The sequence below is a fragment of the Jaculus jaculus genome, chromosome 3 (genome assembly GCF_020740685.1).
Source record: "Jaculus jaculus isolate mJacJac1 chromosome 3, mJacJac1.mat.Y.cur, whole genome shotgun sequence".
Taxonomy (NCBI): domain Eukaryota; kingdom Metazoa; phylum Chordata; class Mammalia; order Rodentia; family Dipodidae; genus Jaculus; species Jaculus jaculus.
Genome location: NC_059104.1, coordinates 52,850,250 through 52,863,959, shown reverse-complemented (window position 1 = coordinate 52,863,959; position 13,710 = coordinate 52,850,250). Strand labels below are relative to the sequence as shown.

Below are 13,710 nucleotides of genomic sequence, written 5' to 3'. Positions count from 1 at the left end.
TGTTTGGATTTCATAGGACTCACAGTTAAGAAATGTCAGACAGCTTAGCTTTGCTTTCACCCAGAGCCCTACCTATGCAGCCTGAACTACCAGTCATATCTCAGAGACCAGACCAGCAAAGAGACAGTCTTCAATCTCAGACGATACTTGGGGAATTGGTGCTATCTTAAATTGGTAAACACTAAAAAATCTCGACTAAATACAACCTACAATGTGAAATGTTTATGAATCTATTGAGGGGGCCGGGTAGAATGTTGTACTTTGAATGGATGTTCCCCAGTAGTTTCAGGAGTTTATTCAAGCTGCAACTTGGATCTCTAACTGCCTGGCTGGACAAGGTGTTAATGGGAGAAGATCTGAATTCCAGCATAATCTATGCAAATTACCTGAGTTCTGCCTGTGTTCCTGGTGTGTGCTTCATTGTGATGCTGGTTCTGATTTTTCTCTGTGCTTGGGCCAGTGAAAGTGGGCCAGCTTCTTCTGCCATTATGGAAATTCTCCTCTATCTGTAAGCTTCAATAAATCCCTTCCTCCCATAAACTGTGTTAGGTCTGGAGGTTCATCCCAGCAATGTAAGGCTGACTGAGACAGACTCGTTAAAAATAGCAAACAAATATTACCCTAAAATATTGCCTCCAAATAGGTTAAATTTTTTTCATGATCTATTAATAATGCTTCAAGAAATATATGTACTCTGAAATTCTTATTTGTTGACTTCAGCATTAACAACATAACAAAAATGTAATTTGAGTTCACGCGAATGTTAACACATAGTATCACATAAATGCCAATAAAAAGAATTAAATAGGCAGGAGCAGACCCCCGACTGAGGGGCGGCCTGTTCCTCCTGGGCTTGACCCTCCGCGATGGTCACCGTGTCCAGCCTGGGTCCCTTAGGGACTCCTGACTGGACCTTTGTCCTGCAGATGACAGGCTCTAATGAGTTCAAACTGAACCAGCCCCCTCAAAGGGTGGCATCTCTTCGGTGAAGTTCAGCCCCCAAACCTCCCAGTGCCTGGTGGTGTCTTCATGGGACAAGTCCATGTGCCTCTACGATATGCCCGCCAACTCCATGCGGCTCAAGTACCGTCCCGATTGCGCCTTCTACGATCCAACACACGCCTGGAGCGGAGGATTAGATCACCAGTTGAAAATACATGATTTGAACACTGATCAAGAAAATATTGTTGGAACCCATGATGCCCCTATCAGATGTGTTGAATACTGTCCAGAAGTTAATGTGATGGTTACTGGAAGCTGGGATCAGACACTTAAATTATGGGATCCCAGAAGCCCTTGTAATGCTGGGACCTTCTCTCAGCCTGAAAAGGTGTACACACTATCCGTTCCGGAGACCATCTGATTGTCCGCACGGCAGGCCGCAGGGTGTTGGTGTGGGACTTACGGAACATGGGGTATGTGCAGCATCGCAGGGAGTCCAGCCTCAAGTACCAGACCCGCTGCATCCGGCGTTTCCGAACAAGGAGGGTTATGTATTAAGCTCTATTGAAGGCCGAACGGAGGTTGAGTACTTGGACCCGAGCCCCAAGGTGCAGAAGAAGAAGTACGCCTCAAGTGCCACAGACTCAAAGAAAACGACATTGAGCAGACCTACTCAGTCAATGCCATTTCCTTTCACAATGTCCACAATACATTTGCCACAGGTGGTTCTGATGGCTTTGTAAATATTTGGGATCCATTTAACAAAAAGCGACTGTGCCAGTTCCACGGGTACCCCACCAGCACCGCCACCCTTGCCTTCAGCAATGATGGGACTATGCTTGCAATAGCATCATCATATATGTAAGAAATGGATGACACAGAGCATCCCGAAGATGGTATCTTCATTCACCAGGTGACAGACGCAGAAACAAAACCCAAGTCACCATGTACTTAACAAGATTTCATTTACTTAAGTGCCACGTTGATGATAATAAAACAATTTGTACTCCCCAATGGTGGATTTATTACTATTAACAAAGAAACCAGGGAAATACTAACTTAATATTATAAGAACTTGAAAACAATGGAAATAAGTTTTTATTATTTTTTTAAATAAACACTTTTCTTACGTGCAAAAAAGGATTAAATAGACACTTAATATCCAATTAACACTTTTTGTAAAAATAATAGACCATTTTGTTATTATTTTTTTTAATTTCATTTTTATTTATTGTGCCAACATGTTGGAGCCATTTCACTTTGAAAAAAATCAAGACCTCATGTGATCACACTCATCCTTTATGCTAATATTTATTTTATTCCTCTTTTCAAATTAAATGTCTAGAGGTTAACAGAATTGTATTTGAATTAGAAAAGAAATGTTTCTGAGAACAGATACTACCTTCCTGCTCCCTGTTTACGTGTTGTCTAGAATATTGTTACATAGATTGGCTAGGATAGAAATTATGGTATCATTGCTTCTCTACAATTTGCAAATAAAATTTGTAGTTACAGTTTTTGTGTCTTTGTGTTGACCTTCATAATCTAAACATGGAGAAGCTGAATGTGTGGCTAAGTTTTAATTTGTCTATTGACAATTGACAGTGAGAAGGCCAGAAATGCTTTTAAGGAGATATAAAGCAGAGTACATATCATATTTTGTTTCTTTTTTTAAAGATTTATTTATTTATTTGTTTGTTTATTTATTTATTTGAGACAGACAGAGAGAGAGAGAGAAACAAAGAGAGAGAGAGAGAGAGAGAGAGAATGGGAGTGCCAGAGCCTCTAGCCACTGCAAAGGAACTCCAGATGCATGTGTCACCATGTGCATCTGGCTTACGTGGGACCTGGAGAATTGAACATGGGTCCTTAGGCTTCACAAGCATGTGCCTGAACCACTAAGCCATCTCTCCTGCCAATATTTTGTTTCTGAAATCTTGTATTATTGCTATTGCTTAAAGAAATTCACATTTTACTTTTCAAAATGATAAAAAGACTACAGGTATGGAAATTTAGTATGTTCAAAAATTATTCAGAATATCCACTAAGATGGAAACCTCAAAATCACATAGGAAATCAACAGTACCTTCATGACATGGTAAGATCCATTTTCCACAGTAATGGAAATTAGGATTCCTTAGAGTTCTTGAATGACTATTAAACCTTATGGGAAGGCACGATAGATGACTCCTCTATAGGAGCTGTGGACCACCAAGCACTCATGCATATCTCTTACACAGAGTTCAAAATATAAATGAAATTTAAGGTCCTTTGCTTTGCTCTTAATATTCTGAAGATGTTCATGTGTTGAGTGTGTTTTTCCTTTGCAAACAACGTAACAGAATAGAAACATAAGCCTAGATAGAGGACTGCTTAAGGATTTTCTTACTATAACATAAGGCCTCACAAGTTTGCTTTGAGTTTCCAGATGAAGAATAAGAATAATAGTAGCACCTAAATAATACATTATTCATAAAATACAAATATCAGTATAATCCAAAGAAATATATATCATAAATGAGACATGTGAGGGAAGTATCCATCCTTCTACTCTATGTTATAAAATGCAAAATTGTGTTCATAATGATGCTGTTAAGAAAAGTAAAAAACCATGTTGAGTCAAGAGTGACCTTACAAAACTAGGCTTTTTGATTCATCTAGGTGATAGATCTGGGACTGACACACTTATTCATGCTTGGCATTTCTCATTAGAAAATCAATATCTTCTGAACATAAGATATAGTTCTACTTCTGTTCAGTTGTACTGGCATTGTTATTCTTAATTGATATTTGGTATTTGTCACTCTCTGTCATTTTTACTGCTCCTCAGGTCACTGGAATATACAAAACATTTCCAAAAGCTGCTTAACACATGTAGATTTTAAGAGAGTATTGATATGGCTTCACAGGAATTAAACTAGTCCATTTTTTCATTTTCATTTTCATTTTCTTTTCATTTTATTTATTTTAAGACAGAGAAAGAAAGCGAGAGAAAGGGCATGCCAGGGCCTCTAGCTATTGCAAATGAACTCCAGGCACATGTGGTATATTGTGCTTCTGGCTTTTCATGGGGACTGGAGAATCAAACCTGGATCCTTTGGCTTTTCAGTCAATGCCTTAATCACTAAGCCATCTCTCCAGCCCTCAACTAGTCCATTTTATGAAGAGTACTTCATTCATCCCACAAATGGAAACACAGAAACAAAATATTCAGAGACCACTAAATCCATATTTATTAATTCAGGGTTGTTTAGAATTAGGATACAGAGATAAGTTTATATTTTTTCCTAGATAAATCAAAATGCTTTATGAATACATCTTTATTTGCATCCTCAAACAAAGAAAAGTTCATAATTTTGAGATTTGTTTTCACAATTTTGAATTTCAAATTTTCAAAAGCTTGAATAACAAAATCACCCCTAAACATGACTTTCACATGACCAAAGTTCCCAAAGCATTGCATAAATTTCTACTTTGAATGTGGAAGATATTGAGACTTAATGAACATTGTGACCTAAATATAATAGATCACAATCAAACAAGATCTGCTGAGGACTTTTTATGCCTATCATTCTACTATTTCCTAATAAAATAGAAGGCAAGAAGATTCTAAAGTCTGTCATCTGGTTTTGTTTTATTTTCACAATCTCTTGAGAATACGATATATCTAATCTCCTGTGGGGCTGGAGTTTTATTTACACATAGTCATTCCCAGCTATTTAAGTAGGCTATGGACATTCAAAATCAAAGTTAAATATGGTGGCACATGCCTTTAATCACAACACTTAGGAGGCAAAGATAGAAGAATTGCCATGGGTTCAAGGCCACTGTGAGACTACATAATGAAGCCACATCAGCCTGGGCTAGAGCAAGACCCTACCTTGAAAAACAACAACAAAAGAAAAAAAAAATTGACATGAATCAGACCCCCTCTTAGGTCTGTATGCTTGTTTAGCAAGTGCCCTTAACCATGGAGCCATCTCTCCAGCCTGTGGTCAGGTAGATTCTAATAGAAAGGAATTCAACTGTCCAAAATATTTATCATATCTCTTATTACAGTCAATAACATTCATGACATGATCCTTGATCATGTCATTTATGAAGTATCTATGCTCCATAATATGTAATATAGCTTATTAACACTGAAAAACATAAAGGAGAAATTATACATTTATTTTAAATAAAATTATGGAGTATATGATTTCATTATATATTACTTTCCAAAGAAATTGCTTGAAAGATAGTAAGATTGTAGTTTGTTGTTATAAAATTAATAAAGCATTGACAAAAATTACTTAATGATTAAATCTAGTAGCATAATAGATTAAGTATGATTTGTTAAGCAATATTTTATTAATCAATACTCCAGCTCAAAACCCTTTATAAATATATCTTCATTTGTATGCTGAAACTAATAAAAGCTCATTATTTTGGAGTTTTATTCTTTTTTTTTTTTAAATTTTTCAAGGTAGGGTCTCACTCTAGCTCAGGCTGACCTGGAATTCACTATGGAGTCTCAGGGTGGCCTTAAACTCATAACAATCCTCCTACTTCTGCCTCCCGAATGTTGGGATTAAAGGTGTGCACCAACACGCCCGGCATGGAGTTTTATTCTTATTTATGGTAAATAATTCATTTGTGCTTAAACATTCTATTTAAACATGTCAACCCAGAAAACTTAGGAAAATTCTATTTCCTTGAAAAAATTGCAAGAATATGGTCATCTACTATTTTTATCTCCCCTCCACTGAAAACCATGAATTGAATACCTATGTTTACACTATTTTCTAAGTGGAAATGACCATGATCAACTATTGTCACTTGGTTTCATAAAATTCTGTAGTATGGGCCTTTGGCATAAATTTGAATTGTCCTGAGAGTTAAGTGACTTGCTTTAATCATATGAGCATCTTTCCCTAAATTTCCTTCTTTAAAATTTATTTATTTATTTATTTATTTATTTATTTATTTATTTATTTATGAGATAAAGAAAAAGACAGAGACAGAGTGAAAGAGAGAGAGAGAAAGAATGGGCACACCACAGCCTTCAGCCACTGTAAATGAACTGTGACTCATGTGCCACCTTGTGCATCTGGCTTTATGTGAGTCTTGGGAAATCAAACCTGGGTCCTTGGGCTTCACAGATGTGCACCTTAATGGATAGGCCATCTCTACAGCCCAAAATCTTTCCTTAAATTTCAATCTTTAAAAATTGTGTTCTCATTACCTCTCTGTAGAGTGCAACCTGTGAATATGGGGAACCATATAAATAATGATTGCTGCTTATAGTGTTTACTTTGCAAACCTACCAACCTAACATGAGTCCTAAATAAACTTACTATTCCAGTTTTGCAGTGACTGAAGGTCACTGCATAATTAGACAAATAGCACAAGTTTAACAGCTTTGCTTCTGTCACAACTCTAAACAAGCGAGAATTTGGCATGACAAGGCTCCCACTGTTGTGTGGCAGGAGTAGTGTTTGCCCCTTACAAAATAAAAGTAAATAGTATACTAGCAGAACATACAGGGTTTACAGGTTCCTTACCCCACAAAGGCTCCCTCTCCTCACCAATTAAGTGAGGATAAAAATATTATAAAATTTGCAGGAAAATGGATGGATCTGGGAAGGATTATACTAAGTAAGGTTATCCAGGCCCAGAAAACCAAATGTCCCATATTATATCTCATATGTGGATCCTAGCTACAAATGACTGGACTTCTGTGTGAGTAGGAAGAAAATTCAGTAGCATAGGCCAGTAAGCTAGCAAGGAGATATATAAGGAATAGAAAGGGAGGGAAGGGGGACCTAATAGGATGGTATTGTATATATGTAAATAGTAGAACAAATTAATGGGGGTGAAAGGCTTAAGTGCAGTCAAGGGAAGAGATTGAGTAAGGAAAGTTGGAGTGAAGGCTAATTAAAATCTAAAAGGATATAAATAAGTCATATGGAAACCCACCTTTTTGGACAATGAAACACTCAAGAGCCATATATTGTTACTAGAAATTTTTCATTGCCAAAGATGGGATACCTTACAGTGAGTTGTTGGCCAGAGAAGTCCCGGATGTCCCCAAAATATTATAAGCCATTACCAAGGCCCCTGGTTTCCCACCAGGAATAGATGATAAGACCCTATTGCTGAAAGCTCCACATACTTGGACTGGAAGGTTACTGAGAAATCCTGCTGGAGCTGAGCTGAAAACTTCCTCCATGTAGACCAGATGACAGAAAGCTGGAAAAACCCACACTGCATGCAGTTCTATGGCAGAGAGAGAAATCACTAGTGAAGATACCCAACAGTAGACACTACAAGCCTTATATTTGGCCAGCCAGGCCAAATGAGCCAATGGGTGTAATAGTGGCATGTCTGTTATGGGGGAAACCAACCACCCTCTAATTTGACTGGACTCCTGCTCCATGGGAGGGAATATGTCCCTGATACTGAAAACCTACAACAGGGGTAGTCATGAGCCCTAGGAGTGTAACGTCTATTGCTATCTGGCTAAAAGTATATACTATGCTCATCAAACTGCCCATTAAGTACTTCTCTTAATGTTCATACCCATATATTAATGCTACTCTCACTTTTGGTTAGATAAGCTTCTTTTTTTCAGATGGCATTGACTTTTGGATGACTCAGAAGGCACCATGGTGCTGAGAAGAAGTGATAGAGGAGTGTTCATCACTAAAATATCACAATCATAGCTTCCGTGGCCCAGGGTCCATTGCGGAAGGGTGGCAGAAAGAATGAAGAGTAAAAGGAAGGGTAGGACTCCTTACAATGTGCACAAATGACAAAATGACCTAGATATCCATGACCTCACAGTGCCTGACACTGCCTACACAAGACCATCATAATAGAAGAAAAGATCATGACATCAAAGTAAAGAGAGACTGATTAAGAGGGGGAGGGGATATGATGGACAGTGGAATTTCAAAGGGGAGAGGGAATTAACATGGCATGTTGTTTACAATTATGGAAGTTTTCAAAAAGATTAATACACACACACACACACACACACACACACACACACACATAGCATAGTTAGGGTATAAACAGCACATTACAATCAAATAGTAGACACTCAAAAATTTATGTTCAATTCCTTTTCATGAGTGTGTGAAAAAGCCAAAGGAAAGGTTCTGAAGGCAAGTTGATTTCAAAAACATTCAGTGATGTTGATTTTTGACCAGGTATCAGTTTGAAAAATAAATGCTTCACAATCTTAATTTAGCCTCTAAACAATCACTAGTATTCAAAACAATCACTTGTAACAAAATTACTTTAATGACCAGTGGTAATTGCACTCTTGAATATCGGACCATTTTGGGAGTAGCAAAGTACTTTATTCTTACAAGAATCATTTGTTATGCATTTCACAAAAAACAATGAACATTTCATTCTGTTTTACTTTTAAATAAGTATTACTGTCTTTGTTATTTGACAATGTCAAGTAAAATGTCGCACAATAAGAAAAGCCCATTCATATTTAATAGATACACTGAGGAATAGAATGAACCTTTGACTGATTTATGGCTTGAAATGCTACATAAACAATCCTGATTTTCCACTTTTGTACATATCAGCACAAGACATTTCACAACTGATTTTTTAAGCAAAACACAACTATTCACAGCTATAAATAAAGAAAAACTACCAAATAACAGAATGTTGCTTTAAAATTTTATTTACTGAAAATGGGTGGCTATCAGAGTAGTATGTTTTAACCTTTAATTTGGTAAACTATAACTTTATTATTATAATATACTGTATTAATTATCATGGCAACAATTTCTAATTGTTGGAACTGAGGGTTAAGATTTAGAACATTTTTGGACAATATTTACTATTATTTTATAAGTGAAACTGATAATTAGCATGTGAACTTTATAAATATAGATCCTAAATGCTCTTTAGCCACATATCCTGAGAGAATATTCTGAACATCTTCTGAATATCTTGATGCTACTTTAAAAGGTCAAAGTGGTCAGCAGGTTTTATGCCATAGCAACTTTCTGAGTAAAATCACTTCTACTTAAGCACTTCACCATAGAGGGCAAACCTTATAAACAATTTTATAACCCAAAAGTTGTTTTGCAATCATGAGAACAGATTTCAAATTATCAGAGATAATTTTATGGGAGGAAATTACTCTGATTCTCTTATCCTTCTTTGGATTAATGTATCAAGACTAATGCCTATTTCTCAGCACTTGGCTATGTGTGTGACGTGTGTGTATGTGTGTGTGGTGTTTTGCTGATTTGCTGATCAGGACAGGAATTCAAGAGGAAAGGTATTACCCTTGAGTTCCAGGGAACTTAGATTTATGGAAGGTATTTGTGTGCTGAAACATATCAAGACTAGCATAAAAAACAGCACATTCCCAAAACTCAAAATCATTTAGTAATCTCTCTTGCATTCTATCTCTTTATCAAGGAGAAATATCCCACAACAACTGCTAAAGCTTCAAAGCTCATCATTTAAAACAAATCTCTAGGCAATCCCTTCTTTTTAATATCAATATTTAATATGTGCTTAGACATGGACATTAATATGGAAATTTGTATTTTTAAAACCTTATGTTTATATATACATATAAAACTGAAGCAGAGACTATTAAATATTTCAGAGATTTTATTGAAATCTCTCTGTTACATATTTTAAGATGGGGGAAAAAAAGAAAACCTCTAGCAAACCCAACCAAGAGGCATGTCACACTAAAGGTCAGACTAATACCTGGGAAGGTACAGCAATGGATATGGTGGGACAAACTGATTAAACTAAGTCAGCTTAATTCAAAGCAGCAGGAGCAACAGATGCTGTGTTTATTTTCCCTTGTTGCCAGATGGAAAAGGAGAAATAAATATTATGGCACAAAAGAAGGCTGGTGAATTGTCTTTCTATTCCATATACACTTGCTGTGAGAGTTCACTATGCAGTGTCCCAGCAATCTAAGCAAGGTGGCTTGTTTGGGAGTGAACAATGCTTTCTCAAAAGTCGAGGAAGCAGTAGGATGGAAATCACCTATATAAGTAGCATAGCTTGTTGTGGGGTTTTGGCTTATGCAAAATCAAGTATGTATAAGATGTTACTTTTGCCTGGAAAACCATTAAGCAACTTCAAAATCATAATTCTCAAACTGCACAATATGTTTTCAAAGGAAAGGCTATCCTGTTAATGTTACTTTTATGCAATTTTTATCATATGATAAGAGTACATATTACAACAAATAATCATTCTGGATTTCCAGTATTATTAAAGAGTTATTGTGCACCCATGTCACAACTTGAAATCACAGAACCCTCTTACCTAATTCTTTTTTTGTAATATCACTTTTGATGTCATATACCTCAAGTGGTGTCCATAATTTTTAACTCAATAATTACTGTTCCAGGAATTGGCATACCTCGTGGCACTGGCAATTCAGTAGTGAGAAATGAAAATGGAACAACAGAGAAAAAGAAATCAAAGAACAAAAGCAAATAACTGATACAATATTATATTCTTACTATTTTTTTAAATTTGGGTATTCCAAGAATGATGCCTGAGTTTGTGGGCACCTGCTAAATCATATAAAAGCAGACCAGCAGTGAAAAATGTTTAATGTGTTGGCTGTCTCATGTAGATGGCCACTACTGTATAATAATGGTCATTATGGTCATTTGTTTGTGAGGGATAGGTCCTTCTGGGATGGACTTAAAGAAAACTAGAGCAGTCGTTCTGCAATTGGAATGAGATTATTTTCTTGATTGTCAACTTGATCATATGTACAAATATGATGGAAACCAATATTATTCTACGTCCATGAGTTTCTAATTAGTTTACTTGAGGTGGGAAGACTCACCCTACTTCGGGCCACTCAAGCCCATAGGTTCAGACCCTGAGTGAATAAAGGATAAAGCAAATGACAGTATGATTCATCATGCTCTGCATCTAGCTATGGATTGAACATGACGAACTGCTTCCAGTTGCTGCTACTATCACTTTCCCACCATGATGGACTGTATTGCCTGAGACTGTAAGTAGAAATAAGCCGTTCCTCCCTTCAGGTGCTGACTGTCAGGTATTTGGTCACCACAATGAGAAAGTATAATATAAAAAGCACGAAAATAATCAATCTTTAGGATTCCTTCTCTCTTTTTATATCTTAGAGAAAATCCCTCAAGGGAGTGCTGAGAATGTTGGGGTATCAGTCCTACTCACAGTCTTTCTGGGTAATTTTGTTCTTTGGAGCAGCAACTAGTGACTACGCAAAACGCCATGCCTTATATTATGGAGTTTCCTTAACATTTGATCATGGTGTTAAGAAACAGCATTTCTGTGGAGTATAGTGGGTCAGTCTTGGCACAATTAAAACGCTTTGTAAAGACAGCCTTTGACCCAGCAGATAACATGTAGGCATATTATTTTCACCTGTGATAGGAAAGTCTTCTGAGGTTAGAGTTGGTGCAATTATGAGCTGTCTGTGGTCCTTTCTTTCCTTGGAGGAAACCATATATCATGCCACAAAAAAAAATAAAAAAATAAAACAAAACAAAAATAATAATTAGACAAGGGGATAGAGTTGATTTAAGTGATCTTTAGTCTTTGGTTTCAGTACTTTAGGATGCCAGATAACCTCCAGTTTCAATAAATTTCTTGTTAGATATTTCAAAAATATTTTTAGATTATTTGTTTAACCTGGAATAAGCTGCTATTCTATCATTTGCAGCTGAAATAAATCCTGCTTAATGCAGCATGCATCATTTTCTTCATTTTTCAGAGGAGGAAATGGAAACATTAAGCAATTTGCTGAGCATCATTAGTTTCCTTGTTATTTTGACTAACTCATAGCAGCTACTCTGATATTCATGCCATTGATAGCAATCAATTAATACATATTTACTGAAAATTATGACATATGGAGGTTTGCAATGGCACTAAGTTATACTAGATATAAATTAGTCTTATATATGATTCAGAAACTACTTTTCCATATTCCAGAGTTCCAAACTAATCTTTATGACTGCAAATGTAAATTGTATACAACTGTAAAAGTTTTATTATGAATTTGTAATAAGTAAGTATTTTGTATCAACCTAATCATCATCACTCTCATCAGAGGAAGGGGATCTAATGTTTATTATAGCTGGCTATAGGCAAACATTGTCCTTATGTACACGATCTTCTCCCAACAGCTCTGTTACCTTCTTTTACAACTATATATACTAACCCATAAAATAATTGACTGTCAAACTGTATTTGGAAAAGAGATGAAGCTGGGTTCTAAATATGTCTGGTGCCAGGTGTGGTGGTGCATGCCTTTAATCTCAGCACTTGGGAGGCAGAAGTAGGAGGATCACTGTGAATTTGAGGCCACCCTGAGACTGCATAGTGAATTCAATTTCAGCCTGGGCTAGAGTGAGACCCTACCTCAAATAAATAAATAAATAAATAAATAAATATCTGGCACTGGTACTCTGGTCCACTAACAAGGATAGAAAATAATCTCATTTTTATGCTATTTGAGGGCTTAGTACATTTGACAATGTATTGTATAGTTACAAATAAAGTATAATTATGCCATATACTAAGTAATATGTCTCTGGTTCATATAACTAAAATAAAAACATGGAATGAACTTCTTAAAAGCTTCTCCTAGCTTTACATGAAGACATTCTTCAAAGTTTAAACATTTCAAATTGTGTTTTAAAATACTTTTCTCAATTTTATGTATGCCATATACATATATTAGTGCTGAAAGGAAAAAGAAATAGAAATTTTAATCATATATCGGTGAAAAACTAATGAATTAACACACACCAGAAGGTCTCCTTTCTTTTCTACAGCATCTAATTACGCTAAATATATTAGTGCATAAATTTGCATAATTGTCTTACATATTTCCTAAATGCTCTTAGAAATATGTACATACAATTCAGTATCACTCAACGCATTGAATATTTCAATCCATTTGGACATGAAATTGAAAGTATTTATAAGCATGTGAGATATGTGCGTTAGTATATTCAAGTGTGAGAAATGTACTGCTCTGGATAATTTGAATATGAAAAGTAGTTTTAATAAAAACTCAAAGAATATTTTATCATGGGTTTTCTTATTTAGATAATTTAACTCATTCTTTTCCTTAAAGATCCTATGGAACATTTCTTCAAACTTTCTGCACAAAATTTCAAAAAAGTGAATTGCTGTTTAGAAAAAAAGAATTAAATAGGAATAGAGAAAAATTAGATTAAAAGATTTTACAACCAAAATATTTTTTAAATTACACAAGTACTTTTCCAGATTTTTGGACAAAAATACTTAAAAAAATAAACAGTCATTAATATTAATAAAACATCTAATTATAAACTATTTTCTCAAATTAGTATAAAAAGTAATATCACACAGGATTGCTAAATGCTTTTAAACACATTCATGTATGTATCTTCAAAATTAATCACATTTAATAGCATAATATTTTATTAGAGAAAATAGTGCTAGTAAAATTTAACGTAAGTAGCTCAAAATATTAAAGATACCTTGTATAACATAGTATGCCAAGCTACCTGTATGCTCTAAATTTTAGACAAAAGCTAAAGAAGCATGTTCAAGATACACATCAGTGAAAAAATACAAACATATGGGTTTTGTTTTGTTTTGTTGCATTTTCCTTTGGGAAAATGGACTCTCAAAACATGGTAATAATTCTATTTGAATAAATTCCTCATAGCTCTGTTTGCTAAACACTTTCATTTCTACACTTGGAGATAAAAGATAGAATTT

General features: G+C 35.4%; 1 pseudogene; it reads left to right on the top strand.

Moving 5' to 3' along the window:
* Nucleotides 1-923: 923 nt before the first annotated feature.
* Nucleotides 924-2,016, top strand: LOC101614922 (annotated as a pseudogene).
* The last annotated feature ends 11,694 nt before the right edge of the window (nt 2,017-13,710 follow it).